At 30.2% G+C, this 11,242-nt stretch overlaps 1 non-coding gene across 1 annotated transcript; it reads right to left on the bottom strand.

Moving 5' to 3' along the window:
• Nucleotides 1–6,885: 6,885 nt before the first annotated feature.
• Nucleotides 6,886–6,958, bottom strand: Trnas-gga. The gene has a single exon. It is a non-coding gene; the product is annotated as a tRNA-Ser (tRNA).
• Nucleotides 6,959–11,242: the final 4,284 nt, after the last annotated feature.

Genomic DNA, 11,242 nt, shown 5'->3' with positions numbered 1-11,242 from the left:
GTTTGGTTGTCATATTCTTTTAATAATTCATTTCCCATTTTATTTTCGTCAAATTTAACATCGCAATCATTTCTAATTTTTCCTGTCTCCGGGATTATATACTCGATAGATATTGTTTGTAGAATAGCCCACAAACACTCCTTTCAATGTCTTCGATTCAAATTTCTTCTTAGTGCATCCTTTGTCCAATAAATATGCCATACATCCAAATACTCTCATATATTTAATATTAGGTTTTCTTTGATTCCACATTTCGTATGGAGTCTTCCCATGTACTGTTGATTTGATTCTATTTTTACATGTGTTGCTGTACACACTGCTTCAGCCCAGAAATCTAATGGCAATTTCGAATCTGACATCATCGTTCTTGTCATTTCTATTATAGATTTATTCGCTCGTTCCACTACTCCGTTGCATTGTGGTGTTCTTGCCGGATTTAGTTCATGTTTTATTCCCTTTTTGCTTAACCAATTTTTCAAATAATTTCCTGTAAATTCACCTCCATTGTCCGAACGGATAGTTTTTAATTTTAATCCAGTCTGATTTTCTTTCAATATAATTAGTTTCTTCAGATGTTCCGCTGTATCACTCTTTTTTTCAATAATTCTACAAAAATAACTCGCGAATAATCATCAATTACTGTCAATATATATTTTTTTCCTCCACGTGACTGTGGTTTTATAGGACCAATCAAATCTACATGCCACAAATCCATTTTATTATTCGTCTTCCTGTATTCCAATCTGGGATGGTTCTTTCTACACATTTTTCCTTCAACGCATGATTCACATTGTTTCTTTTCTTCAATAGATTCCTTCATTCCTATGACAAGATCTTCCTTTTTCATATCCTCGACAATCTTCTTATTCGCATGTCCCAGTCTTCTGTGCCATATATTTGTCTCTTGTGATGTTGCTGCAGTCTCATTCTTTGTTAATGATTTTACATAGTAGGCATTTCCTTCACGCTCAGCTTTCATTATTATTTTTTGATCATCATATACAATAGCTTCATATTTATCAAAGTTAACATTAAATCCATTGTCTGTGATTTTTGCCACCGATAATAAATTTGCATTAATATCTGGAACATATAATACATTAGTTAGCCGCACTCTATTTTTACACGTTGATTGTTTCGCCAGTATTTCTCCAATGCCTTCAGAGTTCAAATTTCTTCCATTTTTATCTGCTAAACGAATTTCCCTCTCTTCTTCTTCCATGCTGTCAAACAATTTATTGTCATATGCCATATGACTCGTTGCACCAGAGTCTAATAACCAAACGCAGTTTTTCCTATCGCTTTTTACTATATATTCATTCTCTTTAACGGCTAGTACTTACATGCGATTCTTCATTTACAGACAATACTGCCTCATTAATTTTTGATGTAGATTCATTTCGTCCACGACCTCGTCCAGCTCCTCTTCCTCGAGAATTTCCTTGGAAAAAACCTCTAAATCCTCTACTAAATCCTCTTCCTCGTGATGCCGGATTCCTTTTTGGTTTCTTACAATCGGCTGCGATATGATTAAATCCTTGGCAATTAAAGTATTTTTGCTTATTGTAACTCATGTGACGTATAACCTTTGATACCACAGTTATAACAAATAATGTCATTCTTCAATTTCTCTCTTGCTTTTCTAACATTTTTATAATCTCTTGAAGTTTTTTCTTCCTTTCTTTTTTCTCTTCGTATCTCTTCTTGTTTTAATGCATATCGAATATCATTAATTGTCAAATCTTTCTGCATTTCAAATACTCGTATATTTTGCTCAAATTCAATTCTTAGTCCTCTCAAAATGTACATTTTTAATTCATAATCTTCTATTCTTCTTCCTAGTTGTACACATTGGTTTCTTAATGCTTCAGCTCTATTTAAAAAAGCGTCTACACTCTCGTCTGTCTTCATTCGTATAGTCGACAATTCACTTAAAGATCTCGCATTTAAAAAATAAATATATTATATTTAAAATATATATACATATCGCATATATATATATATAAATATATATTGTTACGTCCAGACCTTTGAAAGGTCGGGCCATCTGGAAAAACGCAACTTACTTACCCAGTGACACACTTTATTCGGGAGTGTGTATGGATCGGATCGAACGAATGTGCTGATAGAGGTCAGCGACCGAAGGTCTCTTTAACTCTGCATTTTTACGCCTATTCGTTCCGTGGTCCCTTTACGGTAAAGGAATTTAATCCTTGTTACGCGGAATAGGACCTAGTGCGATCTCAGGGTTTAGGGAAGAGAAACGGATTAAATAATTAAATTCTACATTAAATTAAAAAATACATATATTATATATGAAAAAAATAAGGAAAGAGAAATACATCGTAGCAGTTGTAGTTATGCATGAGTGAGTATGTGTGTGTATATATATATATATATATATATATATATATATATATATATTCTCGCGTATGTGTTAGAAGTATGTAGTTAGAATTAAAATTTTCTAAATTCGCTGAAGCACAGATCCAAATTAAAATACAATAATAAAATTTTAAATAAGAGATTCGCCAAGTCTAAGTTCGAAAATTATTAGTTATTTTAAATATTATTTATCTATTTCAACGGTTTCTCCCAAAAGTAGTGATAGTACAAAGAAAATAATAGGGAGAGAGAGAGAAAAGAAAAAGAGAAAAAATTAAAGGAAACTAGTGGGATGGATTATTCTTCGGAATCTTCGGAGAGGGGAAGACTATTCGCGAATTCCAATGCTGAAATCCAGAACGAATAAATAACGAAATATTCGCGAATTCCAATGCTGCAATCCAGAGCGAATAAATAAAGGAAATATTCGTGAATTCCAATGCTGAAATCCTGAACGAATGGATAAAGATCTTAGGAGATTTATTCGCGAATTCCAATGCTGAAATCCAGAGCGAATAAATAAAGGAAATATTCGTGAATTCCAATGTTGAAATCCAGAACGAATGGATAAAAATCTTAGGAGATTTATTCGCGAATCGCCTTTCGGGGATCAGGCAAATTAGGAAGAACAAGGAATGAGACTGGAGGAAAAGTGAGACAAGGATTGATTGATTGATTGATAGTAATTAGTAAAGATTTAATGATTATTAAACCGTTTAAAATTATTTGTCAGACATAGGTTTTAGATTATGAGATAATAAGAAGATGTGGGAAAGGAAGAAAATAAAAATTACTCACACACAGACACACACACAAATTTACTCACAACTCGTTGGGATCACAAAAATAAGTGCGTTGATAAAATTGCAATGGCTGAAATCGGAGGTTTATAACATGAAGAGCCGAGTAATGGAGATGTTTATCAGAAATTTCACATAATACACAATTAAATGTTAACAAAATCATTTTCACTGTGATATAAAACAAATTAATAACTTAACTGCATAATGCAAGAAAAGGGATCCCCGAGGCTATATAATTTTAAAATTGAATGACTGAAACTTGACTGGAACTGTAAACTGAACTGTCGACTGTATTGTTTATAGTGCTTATTAGTGAACGCTTAGTGAACACTTAGTGAACTAGATAGTAAGTGAACTAAAGAAGTGAACTAATGAACTAATGAACGCTTAGTGAACTAGATAGCAGGTGAGTCCTCGCGCCTTGCATTTTTTAAAGTAGTTGCTCCTCCTCCTTACTGAATGGTGAGAATTTTTTGTAATAATTTCCATATTCCCTTCTTAAGGACAAGGAGGCTGATTTTTGGGAGAAGAGGCGTTTCTTAAGATTTTTATTGGTTAAGCCCTTTTGCTCGAGATTTAGCTCCATCCAGTAGAGAGTGGGAGCGAATTGATTATCTTATCGCTTAATGATTTGACGATTGAGGGTGACCTGTCGAACGAGCGCACGTGCAGTATTAATTTCAGAGGATTTGTTTTATGTTTACCTTTGGTCAATTTCTCGAGAACCACAGGATCTTTGTTTAAAATCTCTAAGATGAAGCAAGTTATAGCCATAGATACGGGTTCGAATTCCTTATACTTCCGAGTCTCATAATTCAAAAGTTTATTTAAAGTTTCTTTAGCGCTATCTCGACTGGCCATTCTCAATATTAAGTTTAAATGATTATATACGCGGGTTAGGTTCCGTTTTTCTATGCGCTATCATTATTTGAACAAGGATTGCTTTGTGCTTCAAATGCAAATCGATCCTTGATTTTTCTTTCACGGTATCATTTCGAAGAAAGAAAAGAATCGTAGTCCACCGGACGTAACAATATATATATATATATATATATATATATATACAGGGTCTACCAAAAGTGTGGAAACCCCTAAATATCTCGGAAAATATACGTTTTACAGAAAAGTGTTTCCAACAAAAGTTGTAGGGTTTAAGAAGATCTATATACTGATTCTATCAGTTTGACCTTGGATGGCGTCGTCAAGGTCAGGTCAAGGTCACATTGACTTTTTTAAATGACACCCCCTACATTTGATTGCATATTCTTATAGCTTAATTCAAGAGCTTTCCAAAACACTATAATAATGTTCATTTTTATTAAGTACTTTGCGAGTTATGAGGGTTGAAATAATTTCTTAATTTTACATAAACCATAAAATATCTAGTAAACCATTCATTTTTCGATTATCTTACCTTCATACTTTTATGTACAAATTAATGAGAGGAATCAATTGGTGTAAAGAAAACACATAGTTGTTTCTAAGAAAAAATATGTAATTTGCAATAAACAATTCCATATTTTTTCTTAAAAACAACTGTATGTTTTCTTTACACCAATTGATTCCTTTCATTATTTTGTACATAAAAGTATGAAGGTAAGATAATCGAAAAATGAATGGTTTACTAGATATTTTATAGTTTATGTAAAATTAAGAAATTATTTCAACCCTCATAACTCGCAAAGTACTTAATAAAAATGAACATTATTATAGTGTTTTGGAAAGCTCTTGAATTAAGCTATAAGAATATGCAATCAAATGTAGGGGGTGTCATTTAAAAAAGTCAATGTGACCTTGACCTGACCTTGACGACGCCATCCAAGGTCAAACTGATAGAATCAGTATATAGATCTTCTTAAACCCTACAACTTTTGTTGGAAACACTTTTCTGTAAAACGTATATTTTCCGAGATATTTAGGGGTTTCCACACTTTTGGTAGACCCTGTATATATATATATATATACATATCCCACAAAAATTTGATGTAAAGTAAGTAAACCAAGTAAGGTCTACTTTATTTAATGCTAATAAGTTAAAAGATTATGCGAAAAATGAAATATATTTTTTAATTATTGTTTATTTATTAAACTTTGTAAAAAAACTATAAGGAATTGCTTTATTTAAAAAAACTTTCATTTCTTCCGTTAAATTTAAAGTATGCCATAACTGTGATTCGGAATAAATACCAATCTCTCTTGTACAAGTAGTTATCATACAATTTTTACATTATTATTTAGAATTAAACTATTATTTAGACTTAAAGAAGTACAAAACCAGTGTGATATTAAATATAATTATTTTATGATATTACTTATAATTATTTTGCTTAACGAAGATTATTTCCTTCAAGTTTTTCAAAGAAGATAAAAATAAATATTTATTTTATTTTTTATTTTAATATAATATAATACAAATTTATAATAAAATTTATCTTGCTTAATAAAAGATTATAATAAAAGTTGCCTTAAATTTAAAGAAAAGAAAAAAGACATATTTATTTAATTTTCCCAAAAATAACAACTGGTCCATTTATCACCAGACTCTCTATGTTACTTTCGTCCCAGGCCCCCAGGATAAAAGTTAACAATCAACGTATTTGCGAAAAGTTATAGTAGTTCCTTCAATATCTATCATTTGAGATTGAAACAACAGATATAATAATAGAGCAATAAATGGAATTTTTTTAACATATAATCTTTTTTTTATATCTCTAACGATAATTAATTAGTGACCTATAATACAAAAAATATTACTTTTGTCCCCGGTGTCCCCTATTCATATAACATGACCGATGTGAATATTAGCTAAAGTTGAAAAGCTATAAAAAAAATGTTTATACCAAAAGATGTTTGACACAGAGAGGGACATCGTATGGTACAAATGATATTTTTATAGATAAAGGTATTAAGGAAATTTCAAGATCAACTTAATTTTTTTAAATGGAACTCTCTATTTTTTATTGCATATTCTTATATGTTATTTCAAGAGCTTTTCAAAACACTATAATAAAATATTTTTCCCTCAAGTACTTTTTGTGTTATAAGGCTTGAAATCATTTCTTAATTTTACATAAATTGTAAAATATTTTGTAAAATATTCATTTTTCGATTATTTTACCAATACTTTTATGTACAAAATAATGAAAGTAATCAATTGGTGTAAAGAAAACACATAGTTATTTTTAAGACAAAATATGTAATTGTTAATTAAAAATTATATATTTTTTCTTTGAAACAATTGTTTTCTTTACACCAATTGATTCCTCTCATTATTTTCAATATTTACGATTTATCTCGCCGTCCTTCCATCTAATAATTTTCCCCAATGATAGATGCAACGCTATTTATATAATCTGCCTATGCTATCAATAGAAAATGACTGATGACATCTTGCATCTCTCTATCATCCCACAGCCTGGATAATGAAGACTTTTCACAGGAAATCCGCGTTTCTTTAAGTTATCCGACGAGAGTATATGTTTCTTCAGTATATTATACCAATAAAATCTGAGAGAAAGATAGGGATGTATGTGGGAGAAGGTCGGATGTCTTTACGCCCATTTGGTCAACGAGCGATAGAATCCATCCGTGGCAACGGCATTGACGTATATGCTGTGGAGAGAGCATTCACACATTTTTCAGCCTAACGAATAATTGCTAGAAAACAATATTCGCAGAAAAATATGTGAGGCGCAAGTGGCTGGATCGGGAATCGAACCCGAGTCTTTCGCTTTCCGGGCAACTGCTCTAGACCACTGAGCTATCCAGACCTCACACCTAATGCTGCTTTTTAACACACTGATATGAACAGCAATATTAACAGATGTTCTCTCTGTAAAATAGATTTTATTAAACTGTTTAGTGTTTAATATTGTATTATTACGCAGTAAAATTTTCGAAAGTATATTGAACGTGTCTTTCTATGATCTCTTCCCGTTATTAATTGTAAGTATATTTTCTTTTGCTATAATAAGGTTACGTCATCAGACGGACAGCTATCCTATATAGATTTGGTCGCATCGATATATTAATTTTTCGAGAATACGTTTGAGAGAGTGAAATATTTTTATTTACTTTAAAAACGACTCTGTCCGCATCACACGTTTATTATTGTATATTATAACAAATTATCATATGACAATATTAATTTAAACTTTTCAGAAAAAGCTATTTCTTTTTTTATGTAAATATTTTCCAATATCCTTGCCAATGGAGAGAATTTTTTCATTAAACTTCTTACATAAGAACTGTAAAAAAAGAAGATCAATGTGACAGAAAGGAGCTAATAGGAATAAACATACTCAAATCAAAAAGAAATTTTAAGCAAAAACAGAGATTGAAAAAATATATAGTAAAAGATAATTATTCTCAAGAAACAAATTAATAATTTTATTAAAATTCTTTTGGAGGTATCTTGGATGTAATAGTTTAAATATTCTGTCTATCAAGTCGAAAATAATGCCTTTTTATATTAAGTATTGTGAATGAAAATTTAAAAGTCCAAGAAAGTCGGTTGAATATACCAGTCAAATTCAATAAAATCTTCTTCAATCATAATGATCACATCTAAAAAATTGATAACATTATTTTTTTTCTATTTCGATCGTAATTTGAAGTGATAAAAGGAGTTAAATATAATCCAATAAACTAAAATGAAAATGAAAGGGAGCAGCACAGAAGTATAATATTTAAAATAAAAAGAGAATGAAAAGGCAACTTAGAAATGCTTTGCTCTTGAAGGTTTTGGAGAAGCAAATCTGCCATGATAAAAGAAAGAAGAGAGCCCTTGAAACTATCGGTATATTTTGTCATTGAATTAAAAAAATTAGAATGTAACACTAAGCGTATACCAGTGATAAATTTAGAGTAAGAAATGTCAGTATTCTTATTAATGAGATGCCACCGTTTTCCAATACCCCTAATGACAAGCTTCAAAGGGACGTTCACAAAGGATGAAATGAAGAGAAATGAGCTTGTGTTATTCATTTGTAAATTGACTTTATAATTTATTTACGGCTAATTACATAAAAATCGCATTATAAAATTAAAATATGTTTCACACACACACTCGCACTTATCTGAATGCAATCGATCAATTAGGTAAATAAGATAAAAGTACGTTCGTGCAATACGCTTAACATTCGTTTATTTTTCATTGAAACAGCAATATTAGCAGACTTTCTTTCCGTAAAAATTTTATTCTAAAGATTCGAGTTTAATATCATATTATTAAACATATTATTAAATATCATATCCAATAAATTTTTTGAAAAGAATGTCAAACGTGTCTCCCTGTGTTCTTTCTTTGTTATTAATTGTAGGTATATTTCCATTCGCTATTAATAAAAAAGTTAAATCGTCAGACGAACAGCCTTATTATATAGATTTAATCGCATCGGTAAGTTAATTTTACGACAATATATTTGAGATAAAAAAATTAATTTATTATGATTATATATTAAAATTATTTTTATTTATTATAATAACGATTCTCTATATATCTCTTATATATTAAAATTATTTTTATTTATTATAATAACGATTCTCTATTCATACACGTTTATAATAACGATTCTCTATTCATACACGTTTATTATCGTATATTATTAATCGTATATTAATATAAATATTCATATAAATATCATTATAAACTTGTCGAAAAAAATTATTCCTTTTTTATTTGTAAGTACATAATAAAATTATTTTAAAACATTCTCTCTCTATAATGCAATTTTATATTAATTTCATATGTATTTATTTTAATAAGATGCCTACCAACGGAATCTCACTTGACTTTACTGCTGGGCGGAGATTATAACGAATTTTTTGCATAATCATATCAATATGAAACCCATAGCATTAATAAATGAAACAAATCCTCGATCCAACACAAGTAATTTTGGAGATATAGTCTGAAAAGGGATAAAATACAAATAAATACAAAAATAAATACAAAAATAATAAATACAAAAATAACTTTTTTAGTATATGTTTTAGAGATTAGAATTCACAATAATTATCATGAGGCACCAAGAACCGCCAGACTACTGAAAAACCGACATTTGGCCGTTCTTAAATTGGTATTTCACAATTTCATTGATCCGAATTTGATTTGTGGTGAATCTTGCTTTGCGTGAAAAGTTGCAAACCTATGTAAACTTCGTTTTATATCTGTCAAGTACATGCGTGGCTACAGTGGGTTCCGCCCTTCCTATAGGAGGGCTTCATTTCCGGAAGATATAACCTAATCCAAACTTATTCTGATTTAAACCAAATTATTAATTTAATTTTAAATCAGAAATAGGGTTATATCTTTCGAAAGTGGATCCCCCCCTAGGGGGGAATAAACCCACTGTCTCTAAGTAAAGTATGTACTTTGCAACACAAAACAAAGTTTACTCTACATGATGATTTTCGCTATACAGGGTGTTCTAAAAAGGTATGTGAAAAATTTAAGGAGATATTCCTTACACCTGAAGGATGAAAAAATGTTATGTGGACATAGATGCGGAAATGCTTATTTCAGGAGTTATGTTGAAAATAATGTTAGCTGTATTACTTACACAAGGAAAAATTTAGGATTAATTATTGTAGACAGCAATCGTTTAATTAGGCTTATTTATATTTGATTTTAATATGACCTTAAATATGTTACAATAAATGTTGGAAATATTCATCATTTTTCTGAATACAAGCAGTGACACGTCGACGCATCAATTCACGGACACATTCGAAAATACCTGGCGTATAGCGGATTATCTCGCAACCTGCAGTGATACGGTCACGAAGATCTTGAATATCACGCACTGGTGACATTTTTGTACCAAAAATGCAAAAAAGAAGAGCTAAATTAAACCCTGCAGCTTATATAAACATAGTAAAGAATAAGAAAATGAAACTTGAAAAGACATTAAATTCTCAACTAGAATTAAATCAAAAGCACATGATCGAAGTTCTTACTGAAAAAATTATCACTCTTAAAGAAGAAAATGCCAAACTTCGACTTCTCATTAAAGAACAATTTCATTACATTTAAAACAATGCATTCACTCGTAAGTTAACAAAGACAATTACAATTGTGCTACTAGCAATAAATTCGATTTTCTCTCAACTCAATCTGACGAAAATATGAAACTAATATCCAACAAAGTTCGTCTCCCATATAGCACAGAATATTGCAGCAATATTATTAATATTGTTGTAATATTGCAGCAACATCGCAATATTGTCGGAATATTACTGCAATGTTCTATGCTGTATGGATTCTTACCCCAAAATCCAGCAGCAAAATAAATATTGCAACTAGATCATCCATTACACAAGCCTGCGAGGTTTTTCTTTTTAAGATGCAATAGTGATTTCCGACGTAATTTTGTGAGCTGAATTCAAATCTGGCCGCCAAATTTGCGTAGCGCGTCACGTTTTTGAGTAATTTGTAATTGAATGGCTCAAAAATCGCTATTTTGGCCAATTTCATGAATTTATTGCGAGGAGACCAAATTTTTTGAAATATTTCTTATTCTATCAAAATCCAAAAAATATTGCAACGATGATTTCTAGTAAATTAGAGAGAAAAAATATGTAATTTGCAATTAACAATTCCATATTTTTTCTTGAAAACAACTGTATGTTTTCTTTACACCAATTGATTCCTCTCATTATTTTGTATATAAAAGTATCAAGGTAAGATAATCGAAAAAAGAATGGTTTACTAGATATTTTATGGTTTATGTAAAATTAAGAAATTATTTCAAGCCTTATAACTCAAAAAGTACTTAATAAAAAGGTACTTATTTATAAAAGGTACTTAATTATAGTGTTTTGGAAAGCTCTCGAGATAAGCTACAAGAATATAATGAAAAATAGGGGGTTCCATTTAAGAAATTGAAGGTAATCTTTATGTGACCTTCAAATGACTATCCAAGGTCAAATTTTTGCCACCCATCTTCTGTCCTCCTCGAAGTCAAGCAACTTTTATTTGAAACATTTTGTTGTATATTCAAATATAAAAAAGTTATTGGGGTGGATCACTTAAAATGGCCCACCCTGTATAT

Source organism: Camponotus floridanus, unplaced genomic scaffold (genome assembly GCF_003227725.1).
Source record: "Camponotus floridanus strain SB8 unplaced genomic scaffold, Cflo_v7.5 scaffold152, whole genome shotgun sequence".
NCBI lineage: Eukaryota > Metazoa > Arthropoda > Insecta > Hymenoptera > Formicidae > Camponotus > Camponotus floridanus.
Note: the sequence above shows the minus strand (reverse complement) of the source record. Positions and strands in the feature narration are given on the sequence as shown.